General features: G+C 47.5%; 1 protein-coding gene across 2 annotated transcripts in view; it reads left to right on the forward strand.

Annotated features, from left to right (window-relative positions):
• The first annotated feature begins 380 nt into the window (after window positions 1–380).
• Window positions 381–14,258, forward strand: part of LOC135388363 (uncharacterized) — a 117,813-nt gene continuing 103,935 nt past the window's right edge. For both annotated transcript variants that reach the window (XM_064617881.1, XM_064617882.1), the window contains exon 1: window positions 381–532. The gene's annotated coding sequence lies outside the window, so the exon portion shown is untranslated. The remainder of the gene's footprint in view (window positions 533–14,258) is intronic.

Here is a 14,258-nt window from a genome sequence, read left to right on the forward strand (position 1 = left end):
CCCGCTGAGCTCTCGGCTAGCTCTCTCACGCTCTAGCCTAGCCGAGTTGAGCGCGATCGTGAGTGAGCTTTGTCGACCTCCGGGTAGAACAACCGACCATACGACCGCGGCGTATACGCTAGAGAATTATTCGTCTTCGTCTTATCTCTCCAATCGCGGACGTTAGGGGCAGTATGGATGCTCGGTTGTGTTGTTGTTGTCGGTTTTTCATTTATCATCATCATTTCTCAGCTTAGTCGCGGCATACAACCGCTCACACGGCGAATCGATCTTGGCAGCAGACGCCAACAGGAGGTTTGCTCGCTTTCCGATAGAGGTCGCGTTGTGTCCTCGCGGTTGCGCAGAATGCGCGCGACGCTGCGCGGAGGCCATTACAAAGCGCATGAGCGCTTGTGGCAGTGGGTGTTCGGCGAAGGTTTACGGCGTTATGCCGGCTTGTTTGTGTTTGATGTTGCACGGGAGTAGATGTCACAGATCAAGATAATGATGTAACGGGTGGTTTCCGACGAGACGGACGTTCGACGTCGCTAAGGTAGGTTGCTTGTGTGTACATTTCATAGCCAGGGCCCGGAGTTCAAACCGCACGATTGTTTCCTCACTCCACAGAGGTAAAAAGCGTCGATGCTTGGCCATTGACTGTAATTGACCATTTACTTACAAGACCATACTGGCGGCTCCCTGGTTCTGGGCGTTATGTGAAATGTTTTACGTTTTCCAGTCTCATGAGGGAACATGTTACATTGCGCGAGTGGACGAGCAACATATTTCGGAGGTCTTGCGCCGTCAAGCACGCGCAAGCGAATAAAAAAATCGAAAAAGAAAAAAAACTTGTAGAGGTTTTTGCGGGATGAGTTTGGCTGTGACAGCAGCACAATACTGAGACAAAGTTTTATGAAACGTACAAAACCTCGGGCATGCTGCGTGCGATCTATTTGAAATTTCGCCAATTAACTCTGGGTACCTCTTTCTACCATCTTGGGCTGATATGAGCGAATACCCTTTTAGCCACTAATCTTGGTTCAGTAAATCGTGCTTGAGAGCACATCACGAGGGAATCTGGTTATAAGCGTTCACCGCATTGGAACTCCTGGCGCGCGTCATAACATTTTGGAAGCTTCGTCGCTTTGAAAAGATCCAAAACTGTCTACGAAGGGCTGCATCTTCATCAATTGCGTGGATCCGTACTTTGCGGCGTTTCGAGGAGTTCCGAACAATAACGCGCGCAATATACACGGAACATAACTTCACCGCATAGCACGCTTATGGTTGTCACCCTTAATTTGTCGAAGGCGCGAGGCGTACGTCTTTTTGTGGCAATTAACGTAACTGCGTCACAAAAAGGCGTACGCCTCCCGTTTTCAACAAATCAAGTTAATAAACAATATTACGTGGATGGTGACTATAGGCTAGGAGCGTACTCAACTAAAAAGAAAAAAAGAAAAAGAACTTCGCCGCATAGCACGGTTGTGCGCCAACGATTGCCACGAATGATTGGATCATCGGTTCTGAAGAAAAAAAAGAGAGGGGGCGCTACGCCTTTTTATGGCATTTGGATATATGATACTTGTCGTAAAAAGGCGTACGCCCCCTCTCTCCTCGAATAAGAAGGGATAACCCTATCATCCGTGGCAATGGTTGCCGCACAGCGTGTTATGCCGTGAAATTCTGCTTTTACAGTGTACGCGGTGATGTTCTGAGTTTGCTTTAGTTGGGGTGCAGCCGGCCATACCCCTGTCGCGGTATACCTATTTACAACAGCGTACAGTGTTCTTTCTTCTATTTTGTCGTACAGAAACTGTTCGTCACAGCATTATGCGCAGAAAAAATAACTGCACGACACTTCATTTTCAGGAGCATTTACTGTCCCCTCCCTATAGCACTTCCGTTTGTGTAATATATGTTTGTTCTACACACGCTGTTTGTACTGGTCCGATAAGAACTGTTTAATCTGGGTGGGAGGGGGGATGCACGCAGAACACCCTTGTATATCTCTCCCTCCGTCACGCAGACGTCTAATTATGCTTCTCTTTGATCGGTTCACGTCATATAGATGCTCCGTTACACGCATCACCAGCACCGTATCACCTCCCTTCGCCTATACACAATAAAAACAGGACTTTACCGCATAACACGTTGTGCGCCAAACATTTCCACAGATGATAGGGGTGCTGCTTCTGATTCGAAGACAGAGAGAGGTGTATACCTTTTTGGTGGTAATTATCATTCAAACTGACACAACTGTCTCTCTCTTCCCTTCCGCTTGACGCAGACAGGAAACACAATGAGACAGTCTGTCAGTGCCCCTTGATACGCGACGTAAGAAACTGGCGCAATAGCCTTTGCGGAACATGAATGACCACCACCCAACTTCAGAGTTCCTTGTCTTCAAAATTACGAGGAGTGGGCAGTTCTAGTACGCCTACGGCATTGGGTGCCTTTGGATTGGAATTATTAATAATAACCTGTAGGTCTTTGGAAATAATGGTGGGTGCCCCGTCAGTACATAACAGTCACGCTGTACGCGTACTGGCACTGCTCAGCAGGTGGATGTAATGCAATGACCAGTGATGCTCAGTGATGCTACTACGTAGTGCAGAAGAAGCAGTGAGAGTACTAGTGTAGAAAGTAGTAGAGTGTAGAGTAGTGGCAATGAAGTAGTGGGTAGTGGGAAGAAGAGGAACAGTCTCCGTTCGAAATATCGGCGGCTCTGCAGAATACATAGTTCAGTGTTTCTCAAACTTTTCCAGTACGTGACCCCTCTTAGTAGTACCAAATCTACCGTGACCCATGACATTATTTACTTTTTCGACGACGCAGATACATTTACATTTTAATTTATTTAAAAGACGTTAACCGCAACAGAGAAAGAGAGAGATACCAGAGATTATTAATATTATTAATAACAACGAGAACAAATAAATAAATTATTAAAAATATATCAAATCAATCAATTAATCAATAATAAATTATTAATGTTTTTTAACTACGTTCGATTTAATCGTGTATTTTAATGAGAAGGATGTATTTGATTTCTTGATACAAGCAAATCAGTACATGAGTCTGTGTGGTTCAAGACACATGACGTGTCTGCTTCAGCATCCAACCTGTTTCTGGAGTTTGATTTGATTACTACACTCTTAAAAATGAACTTCACCGCATAGCACGCTCCTAGCCAACCATTATCTCGAATGATATCGTTATCTGCCCTGATTTCCTGAAAACGGAAGGCGTACGCCTTTTTTGTGACCATTATAAACAGCATAAGTGTCACAAAAAAGGCGTACGCCTCCCGTTTTCAACAAATCAGGGCAGATAACGATATCATTCGAGATAATGGTTGGATAGGAGCGTGCTATGCGGTGAAGTTCATTTTTAAGAGTGTAGGAGAGCCGAAAAACCACTTTCGCAGACTGAAGTTGATGAGAAAGGAAGAATAATTCAGGGCCAATTTGGGGCTGGTCTTGGGGCAAGCGGAAAGCATTTTGGCCCAGCAATTAGAGTTGCTGAACCGTTGTTATTCCTGGAACTCTTCTTTGACTGCAGTGTTGTTGATGAGTTCCAAGAACTGCTCTTGTATGTCATCAGGAAGATCGTAAACAATGCATCGGCTTCCATATATGTATATATATATATATATATATCGAGTGTTTCAGTCAAATCACCGGGCTAAATAATTCGCGAACCGGTGCACAAATCGAAGAACTTTCTTTTTTACACGTGTCTGTCTGATACCGCCTACAAGCTGCGCACCCTGTGAGTGAGAGGGAGGCGCTCATTATTTAAATAAAAATTCAAATGAGTTTCGCTCAGGAAAAGAACGCTCTTCCGCTCCCTTATCCACCAATGGGTTACGTCCTTACACCAATGAATAACGTCCTTTTACGCTTCTTCGCGACCAGCCGCGACAAAAATATGTAAACTGAAACCAATAGATCACCGGTTTCGGGGACAGATTTTTCTATAAGAGGTGTCCACTTAAAGTCCTAAAAGGGGTAGTACCCATTTTAATGTCTACGGCGCCCTGCTTCAGAGGTTACATTTTTTCAGGAAACTAATTTGAATTTTTATGTAAATAATGAGCGCATCCCACTCATTCACACGGTGCGTAACTTGTAGGTGGTATCGGACAGATACTTGTAAAAAGGAAAGTTCTTCGATGGGTGCACCCGTTCGCGAATTATTTAGCCCGATGATTTTACTGAAACACCCGGAATATGACTCTTTAAAAAAGCATTGTTGAGAGAGACTGAAAACAAATGTACAAAACTCTGGTACGTCCAGTTCTGGAGTATGCTTGCGAAGCCTGGAACCCTTACCGCAATTCCGATATAGAAAAGCTCGAGCAGGTCCAGAGTAAGGCAGTCAGATTTATCTTGGCGAGGTACGACCCTTTGTTTTCGCCTAGTACAGCGCTTCACGATCTTGGTCTCAGACCACTTAAAGCCAGGCGCCGAGCCCTCTCTCTTAGGACTTTTCACGCGATCATTAACAACAAACTGAAGATTCCTTTTGATAAATACCTTTCTTATGCCGGAGCGTCCTCTCTCAGAAGTGCTCATCATCTTACTAAATAAATATATAAATATATATATAATTGAATTATGTAAAAATATATAAATAAATAAATCTTACTCAGTTTTCATATCGTGTAGACTGCTTCAAGTATAGTTTTTTTTTTTTTTTTCGTGTTGTGTCACCATCTGGAACACTTTGGACGGCACTGTTAGCGAACTGCCTGTAGATCGTTTTTTTTTTTTTTATGCACTCCTGCAATAGCCTCTAGTGAGGTTGCAGTATATGCAAATAAAATAAAATTCACGAGCAGAATGCACATAGAGTAGTTGGACCCTCCATGACCCCCAGAAAAAGACTCATGACCCATTTTGGTTCGTGACCCACAGTTTGAGAAACACTGATGTAGTGGTTGTTGTTGTTTTTAAGTGTTTAAGTGGTTTCGGGCAATTGCAAGGTGTTAACAACAACAACAACTTCTTTTGGAGTTGATGAACGGGGAGTTTCACCGCCAGGGGCGATGAAACTCTTGAGTAGCTAGTCAGAGAGTAAGAAAGCTGGAGTGAACAAAATTAATTAAATTAAAGCAGTTTAAAAGTACAGACGGTGGTTGTGTGGTTTCTTATACCGAGCAATTTCCACGCACGGACTCCGCGCGTCCGACATTATAAGGGGTTGTGTTCAAATATGGCCTCTGTAAACCTTCATCACATAAGAGTTTCGGGGCAAGTATTGTATCGTTGCTTTATCCTCTCGTTCGTTCGGGATCACATATTCCTGTAACGCGCTCTGCTTGTAAAGACACACCTTCATGCAAAGTGCTACAAGGAGACGAGGAACTATTATAAGCACTCCTAAAAATGAACTTCACCGCATAGCACGCTCCTATCTCAAATGGCATCGTTCTCTTCCCTGATTTGTTGGAAACGGGAGGCGTACGCCTTCTTTGTGACACTTATGCAGTTCATAATTGTCACCAAAATGGTGTACGCCCTCGTTTTCAACAAATCATTGGAGAGAACGGTTGACTAAGAATGTGCTATGCGGTGAAGTTTTGGTTTAAGAGTGATAAAAAAAAAAAAAAGAAACGAGTTGGCCGGTGGTCTGTTGCACGGTTCTGCTTTTAGAACGTCCGATCACTGTATCAAAAGCTCACACTTATACGTTGTATCTTGGCGTCGTGCTTCCGACGGTGGCCTATGTTGAGCGATAGACCTGCATGGTGAAAAAAAAGAAAAAAGAAAGCATATGTCAGCGAACTCTAAGAAGGAGACGTTCCGTTAAATAGCTTTTAACAGTTAAAAATAGTTTATAATAGTAACAGCTCATCTCATTAGCAACGTACTTAAGAAGTTGTGAACGAGCATAGTTTATAGCCTGGGTGTCATCCCAGTGCCCCCTCCAGTGTTGAGGTCCACAAATGTGAGCTCATCACTGCCACGTTACTACATACTTATTGGGCACGTTCAAACTTCACGAATTAATTACGGTATCCGCCTGCTTCTCTCTAAAGACAGAACTTCACCGCATGACACGCTGAAGGCCATTGCACAGAATGATACCTTTGTCACTTTTGACTTGTGGAAGGCGCCGGGCGTACGCCTTTTCGGGAACCTAAACATAACTGCGTAATTGTCCCGAAAAGACGTACACTCTTAGAAATCAGCTTCACCACCATAGCACGCTCTTAGCCAGCCATCATCTGGAATGATATCGTTATCTGCCCTGATTTGTTGAATACGGAAGGCGTACGCCTCCCATTTTCAACAAATCAGGACAGATAACGATATCATTCCAGATGGTCGTTGGCTAGGAGCGGGCTATGCGGTAAAGTTAATTTCTAAGAGTGTACGCCCCTCGTTTTCACCAAATCAACAGTGTATCATTAGAGTGTACGATCAGTACACTCTAATGGATTATGGACGATTATAGGATCAACCGCATCCAGAATTGGGCTTCTCAAAATAGGTGTATTTGCATGCGCACAGCTAGTCATTGTATCCACACAATCACACACATATAGAGACCATGATGAGATGGGGCTGATGCCGGCCAGCAGGCACATCCACAATCGTTACATTCGTTATGAAAGAATATACAAAGTGCACGTGTTACGTGAGAAACGTTTTTATCTTGGAGCGCACAAGCTGTTTAAACTCCTAAAACAGAGGCGGGGGGGGGGGATATGTTTATTAAGAAAAAGCTAAAACAGAGCTTCTCCACATAGCGCGATCTTTGTTCCCTCCTGATTGGTTGAAAACGAGAGGCGTACGCCTTTTTTGGGGGGGAGGGGGAACTTATGCAGTTTTGATAATTGTTCCAAAAAGGCGTACGTCCCACGTCATTGTCATTCACAGTCGTCGAATAGTTAGAATATTGTTACATTGTATAGTCAGTATAATAATAGCAATTACCATCACTGTTAATGATATTTACGTGCGCATCAGAATGGACGTTACGGTTATTAGACACGCTTATTTCGGATTCACTAAAAACACTCGCCTACGACTTGCTTAGTTGCGGATATAGTGGTGCAGACATCCATGGCGGGATATCCCCCTGTATATCCGCGTTTCATTCCGCGCGAATTTGAAGACGTTTCTACGCAAACCAAGATCCGCTGAAGATCGATTGAAGGAATAGCAACACCTAACCTTTCTTCTCCATATCACTCCCCCTGAAGATCTCGCACAGAAGTTACACCCGCACACAACCTCCATCAACCTCATCTCATCTTTCCTTTCGATTGCTTTATACACCTTCGTGCCTGCTGTAGAGAATTTTAAACACGAAGCGCAGATCAAAGGGAGCGCTCCAGCCTTTCCATTCATAGCAGTGCGCCGGCTCGAACAGAAAGACAGAAAGACACGAAAGAAGTGGACGAACACGAGTCCCGTAATTGTCGACGCAAATTTGCATGGAAATTGGTAGCGCCAGTGGGAAGGATGTGGCTTCTATTCTCGGAGTAGACGGTTTGCGCAAGTCCTACTCCGGCGGCACGGCAGGTATTTATCCCGTCCTACACCCCGCACAGCGGGGTGACCAGTGGCCGGGTCATCCGTGTCGGATTGATGCTATACGGTCATCGAGTGAATGGCTGCGTTCACTTTAATGGTGTCTTCTTTTGAAGTCGTCCGCTGCTATATAGGCGCCCTGTCGATGCTGCATATAGCGCTGTGTTGTTCTCCCATAACGACGGAGAATGCTCTCTGATGTGGAACGGGATATTGTTCTACGACGAGAAGTGGCTATTATTCGGGTCCACGTTGCGTTCACTGGTTGCGTATCGTATACGATGCGTCATAATGCGTGTCGTTGGCGATGATCATGCATCGGTGGTGACTTGTTCGCAACATGTTACAGTGATGGCAGCGAATGCTGTCTGTTACAGAGTGGTACCACATCCGCTGTCGCGAGAGTAGGTGGGGTTAAGTAAGCGGCTTTTTAGTAGCTCTGCGCGAATAAAAGCCATTTGGGAACCCAAGTGTACAGATAAATATCCGAGACAAATACGAAGTTGACCGCACTGCTACTTAGGTTCCTCAGAGAAACAAAGCTTCATGGCAAGCTATGATGGTTTCAGCAACGGTGAATAGTGAGTGAAAGGAAGGGAAGGAAGGAAACATATCCCTCCACCGCGCCCATCCCTGGATACGTATGAAGCATATCTATACGGGTCGGAGGTGCTTGTAAATCCAGCTGACTCATCATGCTCACTCACTCCGTTTGCTAATTTGCTCACTCTTGCTCGGCTTAATCGCCACATGGAGCATGAGTGGTATGCTCATGAACGAGTTTTGTCCAGGTATATGTTACGGACGTGCAACATGCATGTGGTTGTAGGTCACCGCGGTCAAGTGCACTACCGATATACCGTGATTTTCAGTGTACACAACGCGCGAGTTATACACGAAAAGAAGTTTCAAAAATAGGCTGTGCGTGTTATCTATGAGAGCGTGCTATGCATCGATACATTTCCGCATACACTCTTAAAAATGAACTTCACCGCATAGCACGCTCCTAGCCAACCATAATCTCGAATGATATCGTTATCTGCCCTGATTTGTTGAAAACGGTAGGCGTACGCCTTTTTTGTGACAATTATGAGCAGCATAAGTGTCACAAAAAAGGCGTACGCCTACCGTTTTCAACAAATCAGGGCAGATAACGATATCATTCGAGATTATGGTTGGCTAGGAGCGTGCTATGCGGTGAAGTTCATTTTTAAGAGTGTAGGACTGCCAGTGACCCTGAACAACACGCAGCGTCATGTCGGGTCAAACTCCCGTTGAAATCAACGGGTGCGTGTTATACATGATACCTGCTACACACCGAAAATTACGGTACGCCCACGGATCTTCGCATGAAGCGGAACTCACTTTGTTGTCTACCTCCACTTGTGGCGTTTTCGGGTTTATGGGTGCCGCTTTGGACCCACATTCCAATATGTACATTCGGTTTGAAAAAACCGCTCGATAGATTTGCAACTAGGATAGAATTTCACTATTGGATACGGAATTCGAACCAAATGCACAATTATTCATTTCGGTACTTTGCAAAATCGGAATATTCGCACAGCCTCACCTTCTTTGTAGACATCAGAAAGAGAGGGAGAGCGAAAAGACAGGTGATTTGAATTGGACGTAGCCCGGTAGACGTAATGCGTGATTCAGCTGCTTTTGAATGTTTTTGCGAACGAGAGACGTCAAAGCTTCCGTACGATTTCAGCCGTCTGCATTGCTCATGCAGAATCGTGCAAGATATTACGAGCTTACATTCGCTACCACACGATTGGTTTTTATCAGCGTCTATCAAATTTATCAGCGACATCATCTATTTGTAAACCACCAGTATACGTGTTCCTCCGTGCACCTGTGCAAAAACATAGATGTTATCGCGCAATCAACTCCAGCTGCGTTAAAGTGTGTTCCGACAGCCAAAGTCACTCCGTGCAACAGCTGTGCAGGTGCTATCCACCCTCAAGCGAGCCCCACCATCCGGCGGCGCCGGGCGTCAACCACCGACTTGCCGCCGCCGCTGCCGCCGAACCAAGTCGGAAGGCGGAAGATCGTGACCTTTTCCCGGTGGGGCGGCGTAGGCGGTCACTTTCTGTCTGACGGGGTCTTCCTGGTGCCTTTCTCCGATGATGCGCCACTCGATTAATTTTGCAGTTCGTTGGAACGCCCAGACAATGTGTTCGCCTTGGAAAGTCGGACCGCCTCACTTGATTGCGTATGGGTTCTGTAATAAACGATATGGCTGGCGAAGACGGCTCCCACACAGAAAGAAGGTGTAAAATTAGAGAAAACATTCTGGGAGAGAGAAAAGAAATAATACCCTAGCCACACGGCAAACTTAATGCATTAAACGGATTAGCAGTAACTTCACCTTCTAACCAGCCATCCATCTCGAATGACATCATCCTCTCCTCTGATTTTTTGATAACAGAAGGCGTACGTCTTTTTTTGTGACAATTATGCTGGACATAATTGGACAGACGAGGCGTACGCCCCCTGTGTTCCAGAAATCAGGAAAGTCAAATCAAGAAGTTATAACTTCGAGAAGCTAAAAGCCATTATGTACAGGGCCTTCAAAACAGTATGAAAAATAACCCGCACAAGTTCTGGAGATATTTTAAAGAACATATTTTATGAACAGAATAATACTGAAATAACTGAAATTGAGCACACACACACATAGAGATACGATGATGAGATGGGGCTGGTGCCGGCCAGCAGGCTGGGCGATGCCCCAGTGCCACTTGTACGTGATGAGAGATGATGATGGAGATGATAAGGGGTCCGGTAATCAAAACAGCGTGGACAGGCCTGTTGATGACAGGAAATCCCAAAGGTGACGCAGACCTTGGCGTGTATGAGCGGGACTGAACCATGGGGGGGGGGGGGATATAGGTTTATTGCAAAACAAAAAAAAAAAAAACGAAAGAGGGGAAAGGTTAGCCTGGCCCCAGCAGCCGACTTGCTATTCCCACTTACAAAAAGGAAAAGGGAGAAAGGGAAAAATAAAGAGAAAGAAGAAAAAATAAAGACGAATCGGAAAGAGCGAAAGAAGAGGCGCAGTCACAGGCTCAGCGCGAGCCCTGTGTCGGTAAGGAAGCGTACGAGTTCCCTTCCGACGCGCCACTGAATGGGGCGTTGCAGAGGGCCCAGTAGCGTTGCCAGCGTGACCTCCCTGAGCCCTAGGGCAGCTAGCCGCTCCATCAGAGTGGCACGGGGAGCGGCGAACAGGCGACAGTGGAGGAGTAGGTGGGAAGTGTTGCCCTCGGTAGAGCGGGCTGCATATGTAGGGGTGTCAAGCGTGTTGAACTGAACCATGGGCCCAGCACCTTGCCTATGGTAAACGGGCGATGGTCGATCGCATGCAGTTCGTGCTGCAAGATCTCCCGCTCCCGCTGGTAGTCCGGGCAGTCCATAAGTAGGTGGTGCAGGTCTGCACGCACATTGCATGCTGCACAAAGGTCCGAGGGCGCACGGCCAAGACGTGCCTCATAACTGGTGTAAATGCAACATTCAGCCGCATGCGGTGAAGAAGGGATGCGTAGTGTCGCGGAAGGCGATGAGGAAGCGACAGTGCAAGAGAAGGATCCACTGCGTGGAGCAGAGAGTAGGGTGTAATGTCATGCAGCCACTGTGATCTTGTCTTGTCTGCAGAGAGAGCATGGGCGAGGGCCTGACGATCACCTTTGGGCAAGATGATAGAGTGGGCTGAAGCTATATGATGACCCGCAAGGCCGCCCTGTCGGCCTCTTCATTGCAGGGTACGCCGACATGACCAGGTACCCACTGTAATACTATGCAGTGGCGCAGGTCCAGCAGCTCCTTGTAAGTTTCAAGCACGTCAGCAACAATGGACATGAGAGGACTTCGAATGCCCATTGTTGCGAGGCATTGGATAGCAGCTTTCGAGTCTGTGTAGAAGACCCATGGCCGAGCTGAACACTGCAGGATCTTGCGCATGGCAAAGAGCAAAGCATGTAGCTCAGTACATTTTGACGACGAAGATGCGAGAGACGGAAGATACCAGTTATGTCTTCGGACGGAATAATATAGGCGCATGCATAGAGCTGGCTTTTGTGGACGGGCCATCCGTAAAAACAGGAGTAAAGCCTGCATACAGCTCGCTCATCATATCCAGTGTGAGCGCCTTGGACACACCTGCAGCGACATCATCCTTTCTCTGCAGCCCGGGAACGGATAGTGAAGCAGATGGCAGAGGGAGGGTCCAAGGTGGAGTTGAACGCGCCTGGGGTTCAACTTGAAAACGTGGCAGGTCAGGCTTTAGCTGTTGAATGCAGGACCTGAACTTGTTATTCCTGCGACTGCTGAAATTCAGCATGAAGGTGTACTGGTAACGGACAATAGGGAAATCGCTAACGCGTTTAATAATTGTTTTGTGTCTATGTACACCTCGAACACGTTGGTCGTGTCCCAGGAATTAGCCACAGAATCACATGCTTAAAAATGAACTTCACCGCATAGCACGCTCCTAACCCACCATCATGTCAAACGATATCGTTATCTGCCCTGATTTGTTGAAAACGAGAGGCGTACGCCTTTTCTGTGGCAATTATGAATAGCATAAGTGTCACAAAAAAGGCGTACGCCTCCTGTTTTCACGATATTTTCACGATATCATTCGAGATGGTAGTTGGCTAGGAGCGTGCTACGCGATGTCGTTCATTTTTAAGAGTGCAGAAATTGGTCTAATTCAAAGGCAGGGTATACTTTCCCAATTGTTAACCACCGTGGAAGCAACCACAGTGCACCGCGTCCCGCTTCAGTTTTCCGCTACAGACGCGGAATACGAGCGGCTCCGTGCACTCCGGCGACGCGCAGAACGGCGAGCACGGCGCACCCTCCTACCCCATGACCGGCAGGCTGCGAGACGGATTCAGAAGGCTGTTCAGCGACGCCTCCAGAAACTCACACGGGACCGTTGGCGTAACTTTGCATCGTCCCTATCGCCCCGCACACCTCTGTCTCGTATTTGGGGTGTGCTTAAAGGCCTTTCGACACCCGTAGCGCAACGCCACCCGTTCCGCTCCTTGTCTCTGGCCACATCACGCACCGAAATTGACGTTGCAGAGGACTTTTGTGCCCGCCTCACCGCCCTGCCTGCTTCAACTCAAACTGCTACTACTCCGATGTCATCTACCAGCAACACAGTCCTGGACTTACCCTTTACACTAGAGGAGTTAGACTCTGCCCTATGTGCCTCGCCCCAACATACCTCCCCAGGTGCAGACCAGATCTCGTACAAGGCGCTCCAGCACCTTCCGCATATGGGGAAGCAGCACCTCTTACGATTCTTCACTGACAGTTGGCAGCAGGGGCGAATACCCGAGGAATGGAAATTGGCGATGGTTGTCCCCTTGCTCAAACCCGGCCAGTCGCCCCATCACCTCGACTCCTTCCGCCCGATAGCCCTTACAAGCTGCGTGGGTAAAACTCTGGAACGAATGATTTTCACCCGTCTCATCTGGCACCTTGAGAGTGCTCGTTTCTTCCCGGAAACAATGATGGGCTTTCGCTCAGGCCGTTCGTCACTCGATAGTGTCATTGCTCTGGTCAGTGAGACGCAGCAGGCTCGCGCAGACGGCTTCCTGACCGCTGCTGTTTTCCTGGATATCAAGAAAGCCTATGACAGTGTCCAACACAATGCAATCCTTACGGCTCTCCAGGACGCTAACGTAGGGGTATGCCCCCTATCATGGATACGGGACTTCCTCACAGGCCGCTGCCTCTTTGTCCGCACTGCTGACGGAGATACCACCTTGTATCCCGTTCACCGAGGCGTCCCGCAGGGAAGCGTACTCAGCCCCCTCCTGTTCAACATCATTATGGCCTCCCTCCCTGCACAGCTGCCCAGCCACACCCACATCACAATCTATGCAGATGACATTTGTATTTGGACCTCTGCTCTTCGTCGTGATGTGATTCAACGCCGTCTACAACGCTCCTTGAACACAATCTCCAACTATCTTGCCGACCGCGGCCTAGCCATCTCACCCGCCAAAACTGTCGCCGTGGCCTTTTCGCGGAGATCGTTCCACAAATACCCACTCTTCATCGACGGTTCGCCCTTAACCTTTGTGAAAACCTGCCGCTATCTGGGCTTCACAATCGACCAAGGCCTCACATGGTCATCTCACGTGAAGGCGCTTGCCACGAAAGTCTCCAGCCAGGTCAATGTCCTCAAACGTATCGCATGTGCGTCCTGGGGCCCGTGTTGCCAGGACCTCCACCGAGTTCATACGGCTCTTGTTTTGGGCACACTGCGATACAGCCTCCCGAACCTTCATGACCTCAGCTACACACGAGAGCAGGAGCTCCTGAACCTCCAAGCCCGCAGTCTCCGTGTTTGCCTTGATGTCCCTCGAACAACGGAGACATATTCCGTACTCGCCGAAGCTCATGAGCACCCTATACCCATTCTGCGGGACTCAGCCACCCTTCGCGTCTACGCCCGCTGCCTGACGCAACCCTCTCATCCTCTTCGCCGCACTGCTGTGAGCTGCCCTGCATCCGCTTTTGCAAAAGCAGTTGCCCGCTTACGAGACTGTCTCCCGTCCTCGACACCTGCCACTACCTTTGCGCCAGCAATGTGGACCTTAAAACGGCCTCCCATTCACGCCACTATACCAGACTTTCCCCGAAAACAGGCAATCAGCCCTGTGGTAGCCCAACAACTCGCTTTGGTCCATCTCACCTCTACCCATCCCCATT

This window comes from Ornithodoros turicata, chromosome 3 (assembly GCF_037126465.1).
Source record: "Ornithodoros turicata isolate Travis chromosome 3, ASM3712646v1, whole genome shotgun sequence".
In the NCBI taxonomy this organism is placed as follows: domain Eukaryota; kingdom Metazoa; phylum Arthropoda; class Arachnida; order Ixodida; family Argasidae; genus Ornithodoros; species Ornithodoros turicata.